This window comes from Cylas formicarius, unplaced genomic scaffold, assembly GCF_029955315.1.
Source record: "Cylas formicarius isolate icCylForm1 unplaced genomic scaffold, icCylForm1.1 PGA_scaffold_10__41_contigs__length_53128322, whole genome shotgun sequence".
NCBI lineage: Eukaryota > Metazoa > Arthropoda > Insecta > Coleoptera > Brentidae > Cylas > Cylas formicarius.
In genome coordinates this window covers 23,430,678-23,458,129 of record NW_026844214.1, presented here as the reverse complement: position 1 = coordinate 23,458,129, position 27,452 = coordinate 23,430,678, and the positions used below count along the sequence as shown (strand labels likewise).

Sequence of the window (27,452 nt, the reverse complement as noted above, 5' to 3'; positions counted from 1 at the left end):
ACGCACGGTATATTATTATTAATTAAATATAAATTATTGAAATATCTTTTAGTTGGTTGGCTTAACAGCAAATAAAGAGGCGTTAAACTAAACACATATTTTTTTCAAGGCGCTACCTTAAGTATTTTATTAATTAGTCTCTCATTAATGTGTCATTTGTTTTTCATTACTCTATCAGAAAGGAATAACAAGGACCAATGAGCAGATAAGATGTGGATGAAAAATGGTAAAACAATGAAATTGCGTCAAACTGAATGGAATTTCCCTTCTTAGTACTCTACACGTTTCTGAAGTAGCCTATAAATTAAAATAACCCACCATTACTGAGGTCAAAAATTCCCTCTATTTCAACTTCGATTACAAACCGACAAAGCAAACGCACAATCCGCGAACAATAGATTTGAAAGTTAAATTCTACACGGAAATATCCGGAAAGAAATCTAAATTTCGTTTGGTTGTCAGGAAAGAGCGAAGCAGCGCAAAGCGGCGGCCAACGAACCCCATTAATATCTCGTCCGAGACAATAGCGACCTAGAAATGTTAAGAACGGTTCCAATAAAAAATTCATAATGGGGTGTCATGATATATCTGACACTGTAGAATAGTCTTTAAGCACGCTCGAATGGTATAAATTACATGAATTTGCGTAGGCCAGAAACATCGTTAGCGACCTAATAAATGATACTTTAAATTACACTCCAAATTGACTGATTTGTCATCGCTTCTTTTGGACCTGTTTGTGTTGTGTATTTAATAAACTAATTATAAAAAATAATTTGCTCCCATTCCACCAAATATTGTCCGAATGTTGAATTTTGGTTTCGAACACATTGAGAATAACAATCAACTGATTGAATAAATAATAATTACCCTTACAAATTACTTTCTTTAAAAATTACTTTACATGGATAAGGCAGCACGAACTTCAATTTTCCGTCGCTTGTCCTTGATACAATTATACACTCCGTTCATCATGTTCTCGATCACGACGTTTAAAGCAAAAAACGAGTTTTTTTTCGCTTTTTTGTCTCCGCCGAACGCCGGCCGGCCGGGCCTGCGAATCATTACGTTTTGTCGTATTCTTGTAAATCGACGAAATAAATTTGTGTCCTTAAAAATGCCAAAACGCAAAATAACCAATAGTGAGAAAAAATGGGAGTTGAAGCGACTTCAGAAAATTCAGAGTAAACTGCAATGCTTAGAATCCAGCGATTCGTGTACCTTCATATAGTGAGACATCAGGTAACTTAGCTAATACAAAGCAGCAATTACTTTTTAGGAATCCGCAAATTATTAGTTATTGCCAGACTTATGTTGATACAGAAGAGTGAAATTACTGGATTTCAATAATACTCTCAGGGATCATGCGATCCACGGCATACGATAACACTCGTTACCATTTTATATCGTTGTTATCAACGAAATAGAGTGAAATCACTCGATTTCAACAACACTCTCCGGGATCATGCGATCCACGCCATACGATAACACTCGTTACCATTTTATATCGTTGTTGTCAACGAAGGAGAGGGAAATCACTAGATTTCAAGGATGCTCTCCGAGATCATGCGATCCACGCCATACGGCTCTCCGGGATCATGCGATCCATAGCATGCGGTAACACTCGTTACCACTCTATATCGTTGTTAACAACGAAGGAGAGTGAAATCACTCGATTTCAACAATACTCTCCGGGATCATGCGATCCACCCCATGCGGTAACACTCGTTACCTTTACATATTGACGATATCAACAAAGAAGAGTGAAATAAGTCAATTTCACAATACTCTTCGGGATCATGCTAACCATGCATGTGATAACACTCGTTACCTCTTTACATTGATGATATCGACAAAGGAGAGTAAAATCATTGGATTTCAATATTTCTCGGTATCACGTGATCCAGACAAACGGTAACAGGCGTTACCCTTTTATATCGACGATATCAACAAAGCAAGGTCACGTAGTCCTTTCAAGTGCGATTGGCGGAGTCATCTACCGGGTTCACTCGTAACTCTAAACAGCTCCATGGAAGGTCCCCGGACCCCGAGTAGAGAGTACCTCCGGATGGTTCCGGTTAGCATCGTTCCGCGCCCAATCGCCGTCAGGGTTATGGTATAGGGTAGGTTCGGTGTGTTCATAACAGCAAAGTCATATCGCTGAGCCCCCGCGTCAAAAATGGGGCGTAACAAAACGGGGCCCTTCTCTGGGAGGACCACTTTAAAAAAGGAGGGAGGAGAGAACACCAATCAGAAGAGGGAAGCAGCCAGATTACAAGAAACACTGCTACCACCGGGAAATATGTTGTTTGAACAAGGTAAATTTTTAGATGCGTAGGAAGCGATAACCAGTGAACTAATTGTTCTGAACTGGATCAAAGGGGTACATCTACCCTTTTATAGAAAGTCAAAACAATTGTGTATACCTAAGTCAGTATCTGCTGTTCTTAGAAAATTAAGTATTCTCTTCGTTGCTTATCTAGGGATATCCTGATGGACTTAACAAATCATAATGACAAAAAAAAAAGTTTAAAGTTCACAACGGATTCACAAAGTACTACACACTGATTACGCAATTTCTTACCGACGCGGCGAATACAGTATGTAATCAGCCACATTACTTATGTTACAGAATGTTTCGTAAGAAACTATAGGTGAGCGCATCAAGGGCGCGGCAATTACGTTGGTTGTGCGATTGTTTTGCGATCAATATACGTTGTGTGAGCGTTAGTTTCAATTCTTGCTTTCTATTTTTAAAATCGTCTACAAAAGCAGCTTACAAATATTACTTATACGCCTTCCTATCCTTTTCCTTGCGTTACTCAAGAGTTTGATAAATCTATTCAAGACAAAACGCTTGGTATTGTAATTGTACCGAATTGCCCTTCTCAACCGTGTTATCCTATTTTTAAAAGACTGTTGCCAGAAAATCTCATCTTCTCTCAACATAGATCCGCTCTCTCATAACATAGGTAACTACTGTCTAGAGTTTTTGAAATGTGTATTCAATAGGGGGGCATCTTCTGTTATCAACTTCTACAGATCGGCTCTGAACTTAATCTCTTCCCCCAAAGAGGATGATTCAAAAATCATTAACAGATTTTTAAAAGATGTTGCTAACACAAGACCTCCAGAGCCTAAATACGCTATTAAGTGGAATCTGGATCCCGCGCTGGCGGTTTTAAAAACTTGGTATCCACTGGATTCTCTAACTTTAAACAGTTAACGCACAAACTAGTCTTTTTACTGTCAATCTCATCAGCAATAGAAATTACAGACAAGATTAAAGCATCAGCGTCCAATAAAAGCAATCCGCTTCTGAAATTCCCCTACCTTCATATAATGGTAGAACTGTGCATAGCTCAAGGATTAATCGACTTACCTGGAAGATTAATATTAATTTTCCGAGCTTGTCCATAGATACAAACCCATCCTTTACCCAGTGATACCCCTTAGGCGATTTTGATTCGAAACAGAATGATTCACAGGCCCAGCCGGCCGGCGTTCGGCGGAGACAAAAAGCAAAAAAAAACTCGTTTTTTGCTTTAAACATGATGATCGAGAACATCTACTATTTACGAACAAGCTCGGAAAATTAATATTAATCTTCCAGGTAAGTCGAATAATCTTTTAATTTTTCGCGATATATTGAAATGGCTAGGAACTGTTTACTACTATAATGATTAGTGCTTTTACATAATCCAAAATCGGTACGGAAAAAAATTAATAACGAGCGCAAGTGAACAACGTTTATGGCATTGTCGTTTATGTCAAATACAGGCCCAAAAACCCAGTGAAAACCTACCTACCTACGAATAAAAGAACATAACACAAAAAAAAATGATTGTTGGAGAAGCGGGTTTTTATTAATATCAAATTTTCCTAATTTTTGAATTATTATTGAATTATTTAATAAATCTCAATTTTTATCAGGTGGAATTTGTAATATTTTAACTTGGTAGTAAACGGAAACATGGTGCTAAATTTGCCATATATTCATGTCCAAATATTTAAATCATAGGTCAGGAGAATTTCGGACCGAAATGTATATTATTGCATTATTAGAATAAGTTGAAGATATATTAATGTGAACCTAATGAATTAAAATAGTCTCCTTGAATATTTTTAGAAAATATGGATTATGAGTTTCTATATCGACGCGTCAAAAATTATTTAAATGTGTTATGTTGTGGCCTTTCTCGACGATTTATTGAATAATATCGTCGCTATTAAATTTATTATTTGCGATGGTTTGCTGCAATTAATTTAAATATAAAATTGTTTGGCAGTATAACGCTTGTGATTAATTTGCGAATCGTTTAATACAAACAATATGCATTTGTTTAGATAATTTTGCGTAATGCGTTTTAATATTTATTTACAAAACAAAAATATCACTGATTGACTTAAAATTTGACGATAAAGAACATCGCAAGCAAAGATGGAAAAAAATACATTCTGGATTTTTTAAAAGGATTTCAGATGTGAAAACTCGACTTAAATGTGGTTGTGAGAAAGCGCTTTTAAAAACATTTATTTATAAACTTATACATTTAATCCCATAGTAAAATATACTAATGCAAATCAAACTTAACATTGGGACATTCTGTTTTCAAAAAACCTCAGCACGCACACGGTTATCTTAATGCATTGACATCACCACCCAGTTACAACACTTAACATCTGCACTTCTCTCTAATAATTTCCGAATAATAAAATCTGAATTCGAAAGCAAACCCACACTTTCCACTGAGGTCCTCCCTTAAACTCAAAACATCACGGTGCACATATCAAAAATTCTTAAAAAATATAACCACTTGGCCAAAAATATTTCAATATCTTCAATCCGTGAAAGACTAAATTCTGTTCGAGACACTAGGAGATCACCGCATTCCATGCATACGGGGCAAAGAATAACTTGGAGAAACAGAGCCAAAAATATCGAATATGCTAAAAAACATGAAAGAGCCTTAAGACTAAGACAAATAAACTCATCAACAATTGCCGAACGCAATCATGAAACCGAACTTCAAATCGTATTCGAGCAAAATAAAATTTTTACAAGTAATCAATTCTTCTACCAAAGAAAAACCAACGACATCTTACCTGTTCCTTTTTAGTTCCGCCCCCCTCTAACGGTATATAAGCAGATACAGAGTCAGTTGGGAATATCTTGCTTTCTTCTTTTGCTGGTTCCGAATTTCATTGAACTTGATTTTTAAAAGGCTAGCCGTAGCCAAAACCTTCATTGCGTTTATTTGCGTTAGCTAGACCTTTCGTAAAATGATCGGTGTCCCTGATCGAATTTTCTCATCGTTGGAAAATTCTTCTTTGGTTATTTCTGTTTTGCAGCTTACTGGTATCTTAATCAATACTGATTTTCTGATTTCCACGTATCGATCGGTGTTGCATTTAATCAGCAGTTTTTCTGGTTTTTACGACAAAACAAGAATAAATTCTTAAGTAGTCTGATCAACAATTGCTTCTGACAGGAGCACTCCTATAATGGGGCAGTTTTCTATTCCAACATCGTCAAATAAGTTTTCTGTGCCTACGTCGCGGGAATGAGCTTCTTCTATGTAAAAGTTTGGTTGATTTTTTTTGCTTCTGCTGTGCAAGAGTTTCAGATTATTGCGAAAATATGTTAAAAGGAAAATATTTCGAATCACACTTTTGAATGGGGAATTCGATTTTCTTTATAAATTAATATCTTAAATTAAGTCTTGTAAGTTATCCAGAAACGTAAATAATATATTGGAAATTTAAATTTATCGCGGAAACTAAGGTAGATTTGTAAACAAATTAGTGTTTTTAAACCAGTTTGATGTTTTTGTGAATTTGCAAACAGAGTTTGTTGTCAGCGAAGATGCAAAAACGGATGGGTTAGCTTGTACAGGGTGAGTCAACGATCGAGGAAAGTTCATTATCTCATTGGTTTTAAAAGTTATAAGAAAATGAGAAATATAAAAGTTGGTCAGGATGCAGAATTTAAAACTATTTTGAAGTATATAACGCGGCTCAAAAAAGCGTGACGATAAAAACAATTTTATTCAGAATCCGTTTTCAAATTATTCAACTTTTTAACTAATAATAATAAATACCTAAACATAATAGTTTATCCAATACTTTAATTTTTCAAAAAAATACTAAAATAGCACCATTATTTTTAAAGGTAGATCACGTAAAAAATATGTGCACCAGAATTTGAATTAGATGCTACAGAGTAAAAGGAATATAATGGCATAACATACAATTTTTTTTTCTGAAAAATTGTACAAAAACCTACAACTTTTAATAAATGTGTCATATATCTATTTGTAATACTTTGCAATTTATTTTAACTTTGACAATACTTATCCTTCTTTCTGTCTAAGATTGTTGCTATAAGATTAGTTTGCTGTGGCAAAGCTATTAGCCGACAGACCTCTGCTGGTTCTTTATCCTAAATAGTTTTGGCCTCTTGCACGCAACATATCCCCACAAAAAGAAATTTAGTGGTGTTAAGTCATATCATCGAAGAGGTCATTCAATCAATCCAGCTCTACCCATCCATTTCCGTGGCAAAGGTTATTTAAAATCTCTCGAACTTTTCGATGGTAATGCGGAGGAGCTCCATCTTGCTGAAATCGTATTTGTTGGATCTCTATGTTATAAACTTTTTGAAGAAATTGATTTAAATCATTCTGAAAAAAGTTTAAATATCTAGGCGCGTGGTCGCTAAAAAAAATGGTGAAATAACTTTAAAGTTTTTTTATCCACACCACACATTAAGTGACCAATGATTTTGCTTTTGCTGTACCTAGAACGGAATAACTGTTGAATGATAATGCATTTTATGTCGATTAATTGCACCATTACTGCGAAAAGTACCTTCATCGGAAAACATTATTTTAGACAAAAAAAATGCTTCATTTATAACGGCGCATTTATAATAATATAACGTATATTCAAAAAGAAAATATTGCAAGAAAAATTGTGAAAAGATATCGAAGATAACTTTTTGTTAACTTCTTGTTTCTTCTTTCAGTTATTTCAATTTTTTTAATATTTGCTGTAGATTAGTTAATGCAATTAAATAAACATGCAAGTAATGCCGGATGACAGTTTTGAAACCGTATTATTCTATACTGAAGATGGGATAAATTAAAACTTATAAATAGAGTACCAAATTTTTAATTATGCAATTGTCTCTGGAAGTTGAATTTGTCATAATTGAATTTAGCATAAAAAAGTAGGTCTTAACAGTGGCGGTTTCATTCTTATAAGTTAAGCTTTTTGTGCAGTAACTGATCTAAGATTGAAAAATTGATTCGCGATAACTGCATGTTTTTAAAATGGCGACAATTTTTTTTTCAATATTTTTTTGAATAGCGCTTTGAAGGAGAAGTAAGTAATCGTCATATTGTTTGTTCTGGGATATTTCATAAAATTAAAATATCTTGGTATTATGTAATTATTTGAGCTGTATTTAAAAACTATTGATTTTAGATATTCAGTATGTTAGACAAAAGTTGTTAAGAATCGTCTAGCGAGTTCAAAAAATTATATTAAATATACAGGTTGTTCCATTTAAAATAACAAAGCTGAGGTGATTTTCGGTGTTCATTCAACACTATCTCAAGGCAAAAAATGCCGCTGTAGACAATAGTTTCGTTGCCACCAGGTATATAATGTATTTTAAAAATCTATTAAACGTGAACTATGTGAACAAGAAGGGAACAGCGCTTTTTGAAGATTCAACCTTCAAAATTATTTTAAATCATTATCGTATATCGAAAGTTAACCATCTCAATAATCGTTATGACAAATAAACAGTTTAATTTTCGTAACTTTCACCGAATGAAATATTTCCAACGAACAAAGAAAAAATTGCGCAATAATTTGGTGATTTATTCGTTTCCACCTGGCAACACCCTACGGAATAAAAAAAAATATTACGGTGCTGATGCTCAGAATAACTCGAGCGTGAAATGTGCGGAATTAATTTCTTTCTCAGACGCGTGAAAGACCCCCAAGTCGTCGCTTTATTCACTAAGACTATATCGGCTTGGAAGTTTTCTTATTAGTTTTGCATGGCGTGCTTTGACGTGAAATCAGGCGGAAGTCGCAAATCTAGGTCAAACAAAAGAATATTTTTAGGGTCAATTAACTCAGCGAGTGCCTTAAACCCCCAATAATTACTCCCCTATCAGAACATCTTTTTAATCAAAGAGTCCTGCTAATCAGTGCGTTCCGCTAGATCAAAGCAACCCAAAAGGAGCGAGCTAAAACCTTTCAAAGTGGTTTCATTGAAAGTAATTAATTGATTCAATAAAATTAGATGAAGCTGTACTAGGTAAAATTGTGCTTTTTCACTTTTCAGTCGAGCTAAGATTCTGTTTGAATTTTGGTTTTTTTGTTTTGTGTGTTTTTCGGTAAACCATGATCTCGAAGCAGAAATATTTAGTTAGCATGTGTAAAGAAAATGATAACAAAAGGTGTTAAGTTCTACACCACGTAGAACTTAATAAGTCTTTATAACAACAAAATTAAAAAAATGTGGGAACTTGTCAACGAGAAGCTGGGTAAGGAAAAAACTCAACGCCGTATACGAATAAATGTTAATAATGTCAATGTAATTGATGATAACATACTAGCAAATGAATTCGGACAATTTTTTCCACTCACGTGCAGTCGAAGATCGATACTATATTCACTAAAGATGAAACTGGCACTCTTCCAACCACCAAAGCAAAAAGTATGATTTTCATGCCATACACCTATAGAGAGGTACTAACCTTAATTCAATCACTCAAAAACAAGCGATCTGTTGGAATCGATGAACTAATAGAGCTAATAGAGAATTATAGGCCTATAACAATCGCAGGTTGGTTCTCTAAAGTACTCGAAAAGGCCATGTACGACAGAATCACACATTTTTTGGAGCAAGAAAACATTATATCGAATGTGCAACATGGTTCCCGTGTTGGTTACTCAACGGAAACGGGGACTAATGACCGTGTCCAGTATATCTACAACAAACTCGACATGGGTGAGGCAGTTGTGGGAGTGTTTTTTGATCTATCGCGCGCCTTCGATTTCTTAGATTTGAATATCATGGCAAAAAAACTAGAATGCCTGGGGTTTCGAGGAACCGTTCAACGTCAACTTAGGCACGCCCCGGGGAGGAATCTTAGGTCCACTACTTTTTCTTCTGTATGTGAATGACCTTCCTGAGTTCCTCAATAACAACTGCCGCGTTTTTATGTACGCGGACGACACATCCATCTTCGTCTCCGGAAGGGAAGCTCAGGAGCTGATCAATAGGTTCTTTAGTGTTGTGGCACAGTTTGTTGATTTTTGCAAACAGAATCGTTTGATCATAAATTTGGAAAAAACAGTTGCGATCGAATTCACTGGTCAGTATGTTAAACCTCTGACTAACCTAGCGTTCAGCTTTGCGGGTTCACGCGTGGAATTAAACCAAGTTTCGCGGACCTTACATCGATGCCTTCCTAAAGTGGGACTACGACATAGATAGTGTTTGTAATAAACTGAACAAAACGTTTTTTGCAATGTTAACAATCAGAAATTCTTTGTTTGAAAGATCCTTTTTGACTTTCTATTACGCCTCAGCATACTCGTCTATTTCATATAATATCTTAAACAAGCAAGTGATGCGGAGAGGGTGTTCATTCAGCAAAAAAGGATACTTAGGTTGATTTTCAGACTGCCCCCGAGGCTATCCTGCAAAGATATATTTATAAAGTATAAAATACTAACAGTGCCTTGCATATATTTATTTAAATTATTCATCATCGTTCATAAAAATAAAGGATCTCACAAGAAACACACGGATGTCCACGGTTATAACACCCGAAACAGAGAACACCTTCTAAAGCCAAGACTGAACCACATGTTCTACAAAAAGTCGCTAAATTACGCAGGACCTTATTACTATAATCTGCTTCCTACAAATATAAAAGCATTATCTACAAGACAATTTAAAAAGTGCATCAGAAAGCTTCTGTCAACCAATGCTTTCTAAGACCTGAAAGAATTTGAAACATATATACAGGAGTGCTCTGATGATTTTAGTGATATTTTCTCTACATTTTGTCAATATGTTTGTACTGTTTGTATATCCGTTTGTAACTGTTCTATACTGTACTGTTAAATGTGTGTTATCGTATTGTTTATAAACATAATTCCATGTATCTTTATACTACTCTATAATGTACTCGTTTCCTGACGAAACATCCACTGTATAGTGTCCCCAGCCCGCCCCCCCCCCCATACTTCATAGGGTAATTCGAGGATAGATGGCCCAGGTTTTGAAATTTCATGTTAATATATTTGTGAATCAAATTATAACTGCAGTTTCTTTTTAAAACGAATCTTTATCGAGTTAGAAATGCGTATAAAATATATAAAATCAATATAAAAATAAATGTTTCAATTATTGAAAAAAATTAAAATAGTTTACAAAAACCATCTCTCCCACAGTGCTGAGGTGAGATGGCGCAACAAAAAAAAGTTTTTTGGCCAAAATTTCACTTTCTTTTGTACATCATAAAACCACATTCATCGCAAAAGTTAACAAGCTTGGAACAGGAATCATGAAACCACTTGGAGCAACATAAGCATTGAACCCAGTCGTCAGATTTTGTGGTTTGGGAATACTCCTCGCTACAACCAGCGCAAGCCTCGTCAGCGTCATCGACATCATCTGAAGAATCATCGAATATCGGTGCTTCTAAATCGTCGTCTGAAGATGAGCTTTGCGTAGCTTTCTTAGTTTTCATTTTAGTAATTTTTAATTTCTTAATAACTGGTTCCATTTTACTAATGTTTTTTCCTTTCTGTGTTGTCTTATCAGTTTTTTTCTTTTTCTTGTTGCCTCTGTAGTTAAAATTTCTGCCAGCTGTTTGTCCCTTTGTCGAACAAAATTAACTTCAGCAGAAACAACTGGAACAGGCGAGATGATATCCAGTAATTTTCCAGGGGTACGCTTAACAGGAGTAGTTTTATTGGTTTTTGCAGGAGGTTTATTTTGATTTTCTGGTACAGGTGCATCTACAGTCTGCCAACTGCAGCAAGGCTGTTGATTATCATCAGCTAAACCTTCAGGATAACTTTGAGAACCACCAGTAAGATTTTGTTCATTTTGTACTGGATCAGGGATAGGATCAACTACATTATTATTTTCAGTCAAATAGGCTTGACCTGGGATTGCAGAAGGATTAAAAGGCACAATTCCAGTAGGCTTAAACGCTGAAATTCCATTATTTACAGTCGCAGACTTATTCCATCCCTCAGCAAGTAACTTTCCATACTGTAATCTGGTGAGCTTTCGTCCTAGGTTATTTTTAATGTATAAATTACAAGCTGAATAGTAGTTTACTTTTAACGATCTGAAAAAGCATCTATCTAGGGGCTGCAAAAACTGTGTCGTATGTCGCATGCAAAATAATATGATGTTCTGTTCAATACAGTATTCTAGCACCTCCACGTTACTGCAATGTGACGTATGGCCATCAAGCAACAACAAAACTGTCCCTGGTGGCTTTCTGGGAACAAATTGATCTTTAAGCCATTTAAAAAATATGTCACTATTAACGTAGGCCGACTTCTTCGACATGTAAACCAAGGATCCAGGTGGCATCCCATCTTCGAACTTTTGTTTTTTATTTTTACCTTTCATAACGCAGGTAGGGGGATAAAAACACCTTCCGCGTTACAGCAAGCTATAACTGTGACAGTTTCTCCTTTTTCAACGGAGCTGATACTTGCGATGTTTTTAGATCCTTTCTTAACTATGACATGCCCCGGCCTATTATTTAGCTGCAGATCAGTCTCATCCATATTAAAAATATGTCCAGGTTTTCCCATAAGATTGTTTTGGGTGAGAGTATTTTCTAACACCTGGAAATAAAGCTGTACGTCTTTTTTCTTCATACCCAAGGATCGATTAATGGAGACCCCTTCTGCTTTTCTCACTGACAGCTCTGGATATCTCTGAAGAAATAACTTAAGTCACGGAAAGCCAGCTAGTCTCGATTCCTTATTAACTCCCAGCTGTCCGGCCAATTTAAAAGCCATGCTTCGCACGTCGAATCGTGTAGGAGAAAATCCGTTTTTTTGAAGTTTTAGGATGTGTTTAACCAACTTTCCTTCAGCAGCGTCGCCTAATGTTGACGAGGGTCCAAGAGGGCCTTTCTTCACATAATTTTTCGCTTTTCTTCTTCATGGAGTAGTACTCCAAAATTTCTTGAAGCCTCATTAACTCCCATTCTTTTTTCATTAACGGCTTGAATGGCTTCAGTTAACTGTTGTTCAGTCCAATTAGCCCTGGAGCAACTTCCGGTGCGCTTGTAATTGGTCGGCATACTGGAAAAGAAAAGGAATGTTATTGAGCCATCTCACCTCAAAATAAGTGAACCATCTATCCCCGCCGTGGGAGGGGAGATGGCGCACCTAACAAGCTGAACGCATTTTAAAATATTCGCAATTTTAAAGTTATATATCAAAACATAGATGTTTTTACTTACCTAAAATTATTGTTAAAATCAAGGTCAATCAGCACTAAGAAGGAATTCGGAATAATATTTTCATCCCAACCGAATCACAAAAAAATTATAGGAAAATACGGGTTTAACCGGTAGACATACACAGTTCGGCGGCTTGTTTAACTATGAACTAAAGTACACCATGGCGTCTCGACTTGTTTGTAGCTCTAGCGGTTGCGCCATCTCACCTTCTGCGCCATCTATCCTCGAACTACCCTATTTGTTATTTTAAATGGAACACCCTATATATTTCGACATTTTTTGAATCCTTGGTTAAAATAAAGGATCCTTTCTTAAGAAATTCCTATTTGAATTTTGCATAGTTTAGGTAGAAATTGAGTGTGTTTTTTTCAAATTTTGATTGCCCCATATAAAATTGTGTTGTGACGCTACTGATCCAGGTATTGCAACGAAAATTTAACGACAGAGATATGATGCACTACTCGATCAGTTTGACATGGTGTCAGATATCAATTCTAGGACATAGATGTTCGAGGTTCAAAATAACACCCGAATAAATTCTTGTTGAATTTAAAGTTGCCCACAAATATAAGATAAATTACAAACTTACCTTATTTTTAGTCCTAGAATTGTTATCTGAATAAAAAATATAGGATGTTCCATTTGAAAATCTTGAGATTTTGTTAACTGAATTCGCCAAAACAGCACGACCTATTTGGGGCACCCTGTATAAGCTGAGGCGCATCTGTCATCTGTCTGTGGATAAATTTTCGTTGCAATACCTATCAGTAACGTCACAACACAATTTTATATCGGGCAATCAAAATATGAAATAAAACACATAACCTCAATTTATGCAATATTCGAATTGGAATTTCTTAAGAAAGTGACCTTTAATTTAACTGAGGATTCAAAAAATGTTGAAATATATAGGGTGTTACATTTAAAATAACAAAGTTAATGTCGGGGGGACACTTATGGGACACCGAGTATCAACAAAATTATAACATTTTAAATCTTCAGGAGAGTCCAACAAACTTTTGTATGAAACTTTTTTTCGTATCTCCGATGGGTTTCCAGATTGTATAGTGGGTCGTTTTATTTGGCACACAGTGTACATTACATTCTCTCTAGTAATAATCACTGTAAATACATATGTCGCTTACCTCTGATGTATGCAATATTGCCCTATTGTCTCTTTAGATTAAAATACTATTAGTTTTTCTTTTCCACACACTCCGTAAAGTTTCAGACAAGCTGCATATATCTTCGAGAATCGTTACATGCCTAATAAATTCGTTCCAAAAAGCAAATTTATATTCATTTGTGCAATTTGCCCGGCGAGTGAGAAATTACGTTTGATACAAGAGATCGTTAAAACTTCCGCTTCGCAAAGTTCTTCTGACCTTTTATAAGTTCGCAGGAAAATTGGGTCAATCGCATACTACGTAGCCCGTTTTCATCTAAGAAAACGATAAGGTTCAAATAAAGAGGGGGCTTGCATTGGTATTTTTTTACAATAGACATCGCAGAGACTTATTCCTTTGTTTTCCTTGCAGCGGTGATGGTGAACACAGCTCTATAACGGAAGGGTTGCGCTCGGCCCTTGCCCGACTGCGACAAAAATCAACCCCTGGCAATCAAACGTCCCCATTGCACCAAGCCCATCCCAACGTAAGTACCATTTATTGCAGTGGTTTTAAATTTGGCTCTTGAACAAATAAAAGAACTGTTTATATCTAAACTTGCGTCAATTACAATTTTTGCACAAAAGGCGTAAACTATAAAACTATAAAAACCGATTCCAGAACGTTTAACGTTTTTTATCTTCACTTACTTCTTCTATATGAACTTCCATATGAAAGCTACTTCGAAAGTTTAATAAGCTTTGCATATCATGCATTGCATGCGTTTTACTACGAACCTAAATAATGTAATAGGAAGTTTCAGTATTTTTTAGATTTTATAAAAAATAATAGATTTCGCGACCTAGACCTAGTCGTAGCCACAATGAAACAAATAAACATTAAGTAAAATAATTGTAAATTAAAAGTTATGAAACTCAGTTTCCGTCCACTGGTTCGAACGGGAAGGAAGATTTTTTTAAAGCAAAGTTGAACTCCTGTTTAAATGAGGATGTAACTTAATATCAATAAACAATAGACGTGTTGACATATATTTTCAGAAGCATTAAAAAAATAAATATATTCAATTCAATTGATTACAATAATTTCATCTATCCATCTATCCTTAAAGTAATTAAAGAACTGTTCTACAATGGAAGACTTCTGAAAAATTAGAAAGGTATTCTTCAAAAATTAAGTTAAATTTGGAATTTTTCGCAAAAAAATATTTTCGAAATTAGATAAAACATGAATTTTTAGAGAATTTTAACCACTTTTTCAAATAAATTTTTCTGTGAAAACTATTGAAAGATTTTTTTTTGGTTAGGTTAAAGTATTGGAAATATTTGGATGGTATCTACGATCTTAAGTAGCACACCCGGTATATATTCTTATAGTAGTAGGTCAGACAGAACAAAAATGAGCATGCAATGCAATAGAAAAATCAATAAATGTATTAACTTTGATAGTGTAGGATGATACGTAATAGCAGGGAATCAGTGGAAGATAAGAAAAATTAATCACATCTAGTTAAGAGCAAGGTGTTCAGACTTGGTTCAATATACGTTCTGCTAAAATTGGAATCCAGACAACTTCCTGATTTAACACATATGTACTTCGAACACTGGTAGTTTTTGACCGATCAGGTTATCGTATATATTTCAAAGAATTCGTTGTTATATCACACATTTTTATGTGGTGAACTGCATATCTGCTCTCTAATTCTACGAGGATTTTATGAAAGATTGGTCACATTTTTTTCCCTTTCAAAATTACTGTGTGCGTAAAGGTGGGTGTCAAGTGGGCCTTAGGAAAAGACAAATTCACGTTAAGTGTGTTCCGGGCTGGTGGGAAATGTTGAAATAATGAAAAAAAAACCCTAGTATTTCGTGACATCAATACTGATATTAACTTAGGGCTGTTTTGTTTATTAACACAGCATCGTGCGTAAGATGTAGAGTAAGTACCTACAGTACACCTTATTTGATCAAAATCAGTTTTCATTTATTATTTTTTTATTCAGTATGAATATGTATTTGTATAAATCCGTACTGCAAAAATGCAAAAATTAAAAGGCGAATGCACCAAACGAGCAATAGCCGAAAGTCCGCTTATATGAACAAAATGTCTTTAGCAGACTTGTTAAAAGTTAAATAGTTTAAATATAGTTTTGTTGACGTGTAACAAAAGATAACAAAACAAATATTGCATTTTTGTATCCCGGGTAATAATGCTTCTTCAAATCTAATTTTAAAATAACATAGGGTTTATGCATTCTTAACACCATTTTCACCTATTCTCCATATATGTACTATATTTTAAACATTGAAATAGTATAAACCAATTAAAACATTTTTTATTTGCTTATTATTAGAACTTCGGAATCAGGTAAGAGCCCTTTATTTTATAGCTCGTCTTTAATCCACATATCAAATGGTAAATAATGGTTGCCTGCGATGAACACATTAACAGAGGCTAATTGCAAAAAGATAGGTCTGCCGTGTAACAAAGTTTCCAAAAATATGTTCGCGACTATAGTTAAAAAATGTACTGAAAATGACTAGACCGGCGCTTAGCCCAGCTTACGAAAGAATCACTTGTCTATATCTATGAACAGAAATGTGTGAGAAAAGAGGGCGGTACTCTCGAGAAACTACAGCACCCCTTTAATATTGGATAACGGATGATTCTGGTGCGCAGCTGGTTAGGAGATGAATTAGAGTTCCCTCTTATTCTAAGCAAGCCTCAAGCGCTATTCCGAACTTATCTCGTCTACACTAGCTTTAATTATGAGCAATTTATCTCTGATTTATCAGTTGTGTCTTAGAATATTCTTTATAGTATGACTAATGTTGACGAGATTCTCTCTTTCTTTAACAAAAATTCAGATAGTTTACTCAGTATTCATGCTCCCCTTAAACCGTCTAAAATAAGCAAAGTCCCGGCACCTTGGTTGCTTAATTTCAAACTTATAAAATGACGTAGAAATAAAGACTTATCTAAGTACAAAAAATTAAAGAGCGAGGCAGCCAAAAATGAGTACCAAACCTTGGGGAACCTTTTTACTATCGCTCTGAGAAGTGAAGAAATTGCTTGCTTATAAATTTCGTTCAGATCTCAGATTTCTGGAGAACCTTGAATTACTTGAGCACTAACACCAGACTGCCGCACATAAGGTCCATCCAAATTTGATCAGTTTTTTAAGGAAACTTTTCCACCTCATGGTAGTGACGAGCAGGCTTATAACAGTACGATCTCGGAGATGTATTTGGGTCGTCTTTATGACGGAATTACTAATCGATTATACTTTTCAACTGTAACTGAGAAGCATGTGGAGAGAGTAATATCCAAAATTAAGTCAAATTCAAAAAGTGTGGACGGCAAAGATATTAAAATACTTTCTTTAATTAAGCCCCACCTTACACCATTGATGACCTTTGTTATTAAGCAGTTTATAAACACTGTATTTCCTATTTCCTATTGCTAAAATAAGTTTACAATATGTAGAATATTGGAGAGTAATATATAAGACAAACTGGGTGTAGGCCCGGGCCCAATACAACTAATGAACTGATTAATATTTATAAGCCACAATATTCTTATTTGTAAATTAACGTTTTTGAGGCTTAAGTGACACGTGTATTGTTTTTATATAAAGTTATATCTAACTCCCACTAACTTCAAAGAGAGCTCCTCAAAGCATCATTTTAGGACATATACTGTTAAACACATATAAATATGATATACGGTTAGTGGTTTCAAAATTGTGCTACCTTGGTTATGAATTTTATTTACCATGAATATTTCTGAAATGTACTACGTTGTGCCGGTGGTATGTGGGATTAGAGCTGGTAGAACTCGCCAACTGTGGAAATGCGGAATATTTTTCTATTTTCATGTCATAATGATTTTGTTGTCTGCTCTGGTGCTCATTTAAATAGGATGGTCTGTTCTCCAAACTGTCCAGAATCTATTGAAATTTATTGTAAAACATTCAAATACAAACCGTGACACAGCAGCTCAGCAGTATCTCTAAATCTAATCGAAAATATAAAACATTGGAAAAATAATTTAGACCTAGAATTTGTTCGAAAAAACTTACAAACTTTGAAGAAAATCTTTTCAAAACGGAAATTAGATAATTTTGCAGGTTTAAAAAAAAGCATCAGTGAGTATACGGAGGATTTACTATTTATAAATTATCTGAGTTTCTCCTGCGTCGGTTGTGGATGAATTGAACTTGCTGGCGTTTCGCCAATCATCTTGTTGGCTTCTTGAAACCAGTTTGGAAAAAAGATTGGCGAAATGTCAGTAAGTTCAATTTATCAACAAACGACGCAGGAGGAATGTCGAAGAATTGTACATAGCATTACAGTGGCATGTGGAAGTTTCTTTGAAAAAGTTGTATAAGGATTTATTTTCATTAATAATAAGAATTAAATCAACCAAAACAAAATAAATTGTGTGAGGCTTTTATTAACCCCTATCAATGAACTACCCTGTATATTCATTGTAGACAATGTTGGTCTCTACCCCTACCTGCCTTATGACAATAGCGAAATTTAATTCGATTACTAAATATCATGATTTGGGGCAATGACCTATATTCAATTATTTGCTTCTCCGCCGCCCGTGTCTTTTGTAAGCGGCTTTATCATTTTAACATTATTTGGAAGTCAATAACCCCATCAGTCCGATGCTTTAGCACTGCCGCCCTCTCCATTATGTCGACATCCTGTCGGTGTCCAGTTCTATTAAATCTTAATCGAGGTATCGACTTCGGTCTATTTGGTGCTTATCGCAGAATGGTATTGAAGCATTATATCGGATTTTTTCCGTCCGGCATAATTTGGCCATTTTTAATGCCCCGATAAACTCACTCATAACCGTAAATGGCGTCTACATTACACCCTCACTCAATTCGAATTACAAAATAATCAGTATGTGAAAATATAAATTTGCAATGACAGGGATTATTAAACAGGGTGGACAACAACAAGGTGCAGATAAATTGCAAGGAAAATTTTCCTCGAATCGTTCCTAAATTAGAGTCACACCAATTTACACATAATAGAAAGAGGAAATTGGTGAACGAAAGTGATGTGACAGCGGTGCTACTTCAGATAGTTTATTAGAATAATATAATAATAATAATTAAACATAATTGTAATTATGTAGATGGAAAGATAATTCATATATTAATTATTTTAAGATCAAGTAACTAGAAACTATATAAGTAGGAATAATAAAAAAAATAGATAAACTGTAATAAATATTTTCAAAATCAATATTTTCGCCAATTTTGGTAACAAAAACTCCATGAAACTTGTAGATATTAATTTAGAACCACAGGTTGTAACGAAACCTATATCAAATTGGCAGATACCAAACTAAAATTTCGCTATCTGGATTGAATAATAACTCCAAGATTTTTTATGACAAAACACAAGATATGAATAAAATACCGCTTTTTCTAATCAACTTGCATCGAATTCCAGCCAAAAGTAGCTTTTCGGATACTCACTGTAACTAAAACGGTAACGAAACTACTGTCCACAGCAGCATTTCAAAATTATTTGAGAAAAAAAAAAATTTGGTATGTTGATAGAGTTGAATATTGTAAACATTTCAAGCATAAAAACGATTAAATGTCGTTTGCAAGTACACCAAAAATAACCTTAAATTTGTTTTTTAAATAAAACAAACTGTAAATTCTTATTTTTGAACTTCTAAACAAGTTTTGCCTAACATACTCCATCTCTAAAAACTATGTTTAAAAATTAACCATAATATTAACATATTTTTATTTTATAAAAAAACGAAGTTGGCTAGAATAAAAATATTACGGTTGCTTACTCCTCAGTACATTTATTCTTCTTTGAAAAAAAAACCGTAATTCTGTTAGTTGATTTTTTTAGCCTCCTGCTTTATACCACTTCATTTTCCTTGACAGGAATTTAATTTTTCAAAATTGTACTATTTTCTAAGATGTCTGTGGGCAATAAAATTGTATTCGCTCAAGGTCAATCACTCTAATTTCGAAAACTCAACTTAAGATCTATCCTGGGAAAATGAACCAGAAACATTTTCTTACTACAGTTTTGGTTAGTCGAGCATCCAAACACGATATTCAATTCTAAACTGTTGTAGCATGGCAATACCAATACCTACAATACCAAAATTTTAAGAATTTACTGTTTATTTTCTGTTTATGTTCAACTCTCTATCTTTTACGTACAAACAACAAAGAAATATGTGGCAGTTCAATTGGCAGAACAGTATGGACATAAAGTTTTACGATTACTTCCAAATCGCTGTAGTTTTAAACCGATCGAACTTATTTGGGGAACTACAAAAAATTCTAATAATCGACATATTGGCATAGATGATCCAACTCAAGATGCTTGTTTAAAAATTTGACAAAAAAGGCACTGGAAACTGTTACTCCTTAAATGTGGCAAAATTCAATTACACATATAGAAGGAATAATGGAGGAGGAGGAGGATTCTAGTGATTTCAGTGACTTAGAATAGCATTCCAATATTCATAATATCTAATTATTAATATTTAGAACCACTGAAGGTTACTGGAGGTCTTACTGAAATAGTTTTCGACAAGCGTGGTGACTTTTAAAATCTTAGCATAAGATGTAGAGTAAGTAAAGTCTGTTCATAGATATAAGAAAGTGACTAACTGATACGAATTAAGAAAAGACCCGGGCAAGCTGTAAGAATGAAATATGGCCGAACAGGTCCGTACTTTGCTTAGAATTTAATTATTTGGGTTTTTTTTAGGAAAGATACTAAACAATATTTATGTATGTATTTATGTTTAAATCTAAAATAAAATTACAAATCATTTTTATTGCCTACTTAAATTACTCAAAATTATTCACATAATATATCAGTATCACTGTCGCTATAAACTAAACTCTTAAACTTAAACTAAGTAAAACCAAAGAATATTAAACACAGGTAGGTATAAAATTATTTTCTATTGCGGACCACAATTTTAACTGAATTTAAATTCCGAAACTTTAAGTAATAATCTTGTTGCATTGTATGTTAATGACCACCCTTGGATAATCCGATTCAAAAGCAATTGGTCACTTTCTTATATCTATGAACAGATCATACCTACAAGATGGGCTAGCAAGTTCAAAATTTTGTAATCTCATTTAAGGTACGCGATCTTTATCTTTAAAACCATTAATTTGAAAGAGCTACAAACCTGCCCTATGCAGCAGGGGAGAAGGTCACATTTTTTTCCCTTTCAAAATTACTGTGTGCGTAAATGTGGGTGTCAAGTGGGCCTTAGGAAAAGACAAATTCACGTCAAGTGTGTTCCGGGCTGGTGGGAAATGTTGAAATAATGAAAAAAAAAACCCTAGCATTTCGTGACATCAATACTGGTATTAACTTAGGGCTGTTTTGTTTATTAACACAGCATCGTGCGTAAGATGTAGAGTAAGTACCTACGCCTTATTTGATCAAAATCAGTTTTCATTTATTATTTTTTTATTCAGTATGAATATGTATAAATATAATAAATACTGCAAGTGCAGTACCCTCTGCACCAGGTTGTCCTACTTATTTATCTGCAGTAAAAACGCAAAAATTAAAACACGAGTGCACCAAATGAGCAATAGCCGAGAGGCGCCGAAAATCCTTATATAGACAAAATGTCTTTTAGCAGACTTTTTAAAAGTTAAATAGTTTAAATATAGAAAATTGTTGGCGCGTAACAAAAAATAACAAAACAAATATTGCATTTCTGTATCCCGGTTAATAATTCTAATTCAAACCCAATTTTAAAATAACATCGGGTTTATGAATTCTTAACACCATTTTTACCTGTTCTCCATATATGTACATTTTAAACATTAAAATAGTATGAACTACTTAAAACATTGTTTGCTTATTATTTGATATTATGGACGCCACCAGATATATCTTGCTGAATGTGAAGCATCATATTTTGGCAATGCACGTGATATATGAGGTGTTGTTTTATTCATACTTACCTTGTCCAAATTCATATTTTTATCCAGATATACATATCTTAATGGTGCAAATTATGTGCTAATTATCCGTTATTCCGGAAACTAATTTAATTTAATAATTCACGTTTAATGAGTAGCGAAAGTAAGGCAAACAGGTACTCTAGAACTTCGGATTCAGGTAAGGGCCGTTTATTTTATAGCTCGTCCTTAATCTAAATGTTAAATGGCAAATAATGGTTGCCTGTGATTATTAATATTTAGAAGCACTGAAGGTTACTATTATGTTTTTTATTAAGATTTATAAATGAGCAAATAAAATTCAGATCATTTATATTGTAAGTAACAAATGTTTACATGTTTGCAATATAAAACATTTTGATTAAAAATATATGTGCTGACTAAATGTTTATTTGGTATGAGCTATATGTCAACGAATGATAACGACACTGAAAAAATGTTTGTTTATACTTGTAATATGAATGAACACTGGACATTAAAAAAACATTGATTCATTGAATGAATTCATTAGTTCAACAACCATTTTTGTATGAGTTAACAACCGATCCTTTCATTAATCATTATTTTGAAAGTTGAATTAGAAAATTTTATTCATTACTTCAAGCAAACAAAAGTGAAGGAGTTATTTAAAAATTGGTTTGTTAGTTGACTACTGCTATATATACTATGAAAGTGACGTCAAATAGAGTCTATTTTCGCCACAAAAGTAAAGCAACGTTGTTCATTTGCATAAATATTATGCAAACCCTACTTTAAGTTGGTAAACCACAACAATTGATCGATGAAATAAGCAACGTTGTTCATTGGTACAAAGATTGATATGCATAAATATTATGCAAACCCTACTTTAAGTTGGTAAACCGCAACAATTGATCGATGAAATGCCAATCATTATCATCATAACTGGTGTTTACTTTCATTAATATCTTGTACTTTCTTGACTCAGTGCGTGCTCATCATTATACAGAATTTGTTTCAGCCGTCGGGTACTATTTCGTGCTGCACCTGAGACTTTTCAGCTGACACTCAATTTAAATTTATTCTCTTTTTATTTTAACGTTACATAACATGATAACTGCTGCTGTATATTTCAATTGTAAGTTTCCTTCTAAACGAAAATACTACTTATTAAAAGAAAAGTCTTATAAGAATGAAAATTTGGAAGAGCAACAGGATCTGTAAATATTTCCATTTTGAATTATTGAAAGATGGACCAATGATTGATTATACATGTGATATCAAATATTTAATAATTCTTTGATGATCAATGTAACTATCGCAATTGAAAGGCTGTATGACAGAGGTTTTGAACAATAAAATTGAAAAAAGTTTGTGTATTGATATTACTTTTGTTTTACAACAAATTCTAGAGAAACGTACAGTCAGAAACTTACCACCACTAAAACTGTTTGAAATATTGACGAATTAGTAATGTTTATGTTGGAGCTATCCAAAACTTATACAGAAACTTAAAAAGTTTAGTCAAGATAAAAACTTTATTTTAAATATATAATATATTCTACAAGCTTTCAATAGTAGGACAAACGAAATTGAGGGAATAGAAATAGGTGGATAAGGATAAGTGCCTAATAACACTATTTTTCGCAGGCGACCAAGTTATAGCTAGTGGCGAGGACGACAACTATGCAAAATGAGGTACAAATATGAATATGAGTAGATAGATCATTTGCGGCCGGCTTTCACCCCAAACTCTTGCATAGGCAAGGTTTCTATGTATCTAATAGCGGTATGGTTATATTTATTGCTATCGAAAATGAAGTTCCTCGGAACAAAATTGACTAGATATGCTATTATTTATAAATTCTGATCAGTTACGTCGACTAAGCTCTTTTGATCATTTACAGCCCTAGTCACATGTTTAGGCCATTAAGTTTTGGAAGTCCGAGATCATCATATTGTGACGAGCTGACTTGCTGGTCGAAGTTGCCACTCAGCAAACTAGATAGATAACTTAGACTAGACTATACATTTAAATGTAACTTTTATCTATGTCCGAATATCGGTGATGATAATCTCTTAACTTTTTTCGTCATATTAGTGCCTCGGTCTTTATTTTATTCTGTTTGGACCTATCCAAAATTCCATTGATAAATTAGGCTACTTATACATCAGTTTTACCTTTTTTGGTGTTAGTTCAGTTGGACTAATCTTAAGTTATTGATAATTTACTTTCACTCAGTTATCAGTATCTGCATGGCCTATTAAATTATATCCCATTGCATATTAAAAAGCAGTTAGATATATTATGACGCAATTTTTATACTGTTATTAATTTCGGAATTTTGATATTGTCAGATCATGTCTTTTATTTTCTTATCTAGATTGAAGTTGTATTTAATTTGTCTGTATTTTTCCATTTATAAATTTTTCTAATCTCCTTAAGCTCCAGAATATCACGGCTTGTTATTTGTTCGTTTAATTATTTATTTTTGGTTTTGTTCTTCGATTATTCCTCAGCCTAATTCTTTGTTGAACGGAGATACTTATGTGCAGGGTAGCCCGCTTAAGAGGGGCCTATACCTTATCTCCAATCCTACGGGTTACAAAAAAATTAATTACAAAAGTTTTTTTTATTAAAATGACCTTTTTTTTCCTAATCGTCACTTACAGGGTGGTAAAACAAAGTTGTATTGTTTTAAAGGGAACACCCTACATTTTATTGCATTTTTGGATAGACCTTTCAAAGACAAACTCAACGATACATATGAGTATGGGTCTGCGATGAACCGTTTTGCACTTATTAACTTCAGAATTCGGATTATGTTTAAACTATCATTGTTGGGTTGCTTTTCTCATTTTTCTTAAACGAGACACCCTTTATATTATTGGATTTTCGAATAGCCACTTTAATAGCAATTTCAACATAGTACGGCCTCTGACTTAACGTATTGGTGTAATTGATAATTCGTTCCCAATAATACATAAATTCTTTTATAATAATAAATAAGGTCTTTAAATGGAAAAAAAACTTTAAAAATATTCCTATTCTTAATAATATAAACCAAATGTCTTTAAAAAATATAGAGAAACCTGCCTGTTGAAAGACAAAAACACAAAACAATTGAAAACAATTGTAGTTCTCTGTTGTGGTAATATTACTGATTCTTTGACAGATATCAGTGCATTATAATATTTTAAGCGTATTTTTTGGTATTCCACTATCTTGTATTTATTTTATTAAGTTGCATTTTTGTTGAGTCTCTTTTGTATAATGTATACGAAGGAAAAAATTTGACCTATTAGAATAACAATAACAAAAGTCCGGCTTTTGGTCCCAGACAAAACTGAGACAGTTTCAGTCAAGTCAATTAATATTAATACTTTTAGGGACTAGGTATACAGGGACCACTAGGTAAGTGCCAATTGGTATTCCCCGAAGATGATACTTTTTCTTGTGGAATCTCGATAGAGAAAATGTTATTGTGTAAAAACAAACTAGTTGAAAATGCAAAAAAAACTCTTGCGGAGCACTTCTCGCAATTTCAGAGTGTTCCCTTTTTTCAAAATTTTGTTTTATTTTCAAAAATGTTCGTTACAACAATATAAATTAACTAAGCTCCGGGAAAATGAAAATACGTTTCTGTATGAAGAAATAGCACTTCACATTCTAGCTTTTTGGATGGTGAGGTAACTCATGTTAATAAAAATGAATTGAGACTTACGCGGGGGACATGAGAAAAGGTTCCATCAAGAGATAGAACGGCATGATCAAAGCAGATGGATTAAAATGATAATGATAAAAAAGAAAAAGTCGTTCTACTACTAGTCTAAATGTTGTAAATCTGAAATAGATCTAAATGCTAATTTTTTTGTTTACGATTCGTTTACACTAAGTTTTATAGCAAAAAAAGCGGAAAACTAAAAAAAACATTTGAAAAAGTCAACAGGATGATTTTCAAAGCGTCCGCAAGTTTGATTTATGCACGAGCCACGTAGGAGGAATTTAGAAGATTTATAAATAGTTTTATAGTAATTATATTGAAAAATTATAAAATAAAAACTGTCAATAAACAAACTAAAAGTTCAATATCTATAGTCATGGAGCGGGGCGATCGTAGTTCAGGTTAACCCAACGAATGGCTGCCTTTTGGGGATAAAAAAATAAGCAAATCCGTATAGAAGGAATTCGGCGAGCAAGGGATCCTGTTATCGCGCCGAAGTATTTCACCCTCTCGTTTTCCGAAAGTCGTTTGGGAGACTTTAGCGCTATTTGCATTGGATGCGAACAAAATTTGAAGGAGATAGATAATATTTGAACGCAAATACCTTTTTTGCAAAAGGCGGATGTCGTTTTAGAATTTTTTCTCGTTCTAAACTCCCCATTACTTCGAGGTAATATAGGGTGGTTAGTTTGCTTAGTTTGAGGTTAGTTGCAAAAGTACGTTAACTTCGAGAATATTTAGCATGAAGTGGAAAGCTAAATAAGCGTGGTGTATATTTTCAAAAAAATCAAATCTTGCTTATATTACGCAATAAAGATAAAAAAAATCAAGAACGACAATAAAGGGACAATAGTTTTATAGTTTGCCGTTCTTTAGTTAGCTAAATATAAATAAAATGAAAAAAATTATTAAAGGCAAAACAAATATTTGTTTTACAATGAAATAATGAATATACAAAATTTTTAAAAAGTGGAATCTAATTAAGGCCTTACAGATGCAGATGATGCTTTAAAATTACATTTCAGCCGGTAAGTACAAGGAAGTACGAACAGCAAAGTTAGCAGTATCTCCCTTGTTTGAGATGACTTTGATTACCACATATAAAGGCGGACTAACACCAAATAAATATTTGGAAAACATAGCACGAAATTTTGACGTTCTTTCAAAATAAGAGTATTTGGTGAAATATTACATCATGTTGTTAGAAGCAACTTTGTCATTATGTGTCCTGCGCACAGAATAACACAACTCCACATATCCCAAAAGTAAAACTTCATGAAAACCTTGAATTTCAGCCACAATATTTCGGGTCGGGGCGTGAATAACTCTGCATAGTTTTCTAAGGCTGATTGGCGGTGAATGGCGGGTTAGACTTATGTGGCAAACGAGAAGTAGGATCGTTTTGAAAATATTGCCACTTATTAAAGCAACGACTGTCGATCGAAATTCGTTGCTCACATACTGTATATTTTCCTACTGCGCTTCCCTTTAGTGACCTGATAGGGCCGATTTTCTCCTCGTGCATAAGTCGATATATTGCTGATTGTCCAGTCATATTCGAATAATTTTTCCTAATCGGCTTCGCAGCAACAAATTGAGAAACACTAGAACGATCTTTGCGACCAACTGCCCGAAAGTGATTATAATTTTAATTTTAAGCTCTAAGGCCATCCTCTGGACCCTTCCTATGATCATACGATACAATACCGCGCCTATGCTAAGGCCACTAAGTTTTACTGTTGATTAATAATTAATTACTCTCTCGCAATAAGCAATATAGCATAACATCATTTCATATTTTGCTGGTTTAAAAATTACCACTCTTTATCCCAAAAGAACATTCTCCCTTTTAGTAACGACACACCATCAGAGAACATGCTGTATAGTGTACTGGAATCTTAAAAGTCGTTAAGAATGTATTGTTTAATAATTGCGAAATTATTCGAAGGTTGACAACGTCCTTCGCCGGATATCGACACGGATAAAGCGTCTAGGAAAGCTACGAAAATATGTTTTATTAACATCCTATAAGTTCCGGAGACGATATTAATGCGACATTTATTTCCATTTATATCATAAAACTCCATCACCGGAGACAACCCCGCACGAATATTCC

General features: G+C 33.9%; 1 protein-coding gene across 3 annotated transcripts in view; it reads left to right on the top strand.

Moving 5' to 3' along the window:
* The window catches only part of LOC132695749 (uncharacterized), a 257,921-nt gene that overhangs the window by 16,662 nt on the left and 213,807 nt on the right, over positions 1–27,452 (top strand). For 2 of the 3 annotated variants that reach the window (XM_060660205.1, XM_060660217.1), the window contains exon 2: positions 14,069–14,183. The gene's annotated coding sequence lies outside the window, so the exon portion shown is untranslated. Of the gene's footprint in view, positions 1–1,945; positions 2,319–14,068; positions 14,184–27,452 lie in introns of those variants that run through there. The other variant, XM_060660212.1, reaches the window with a different exon arrangement.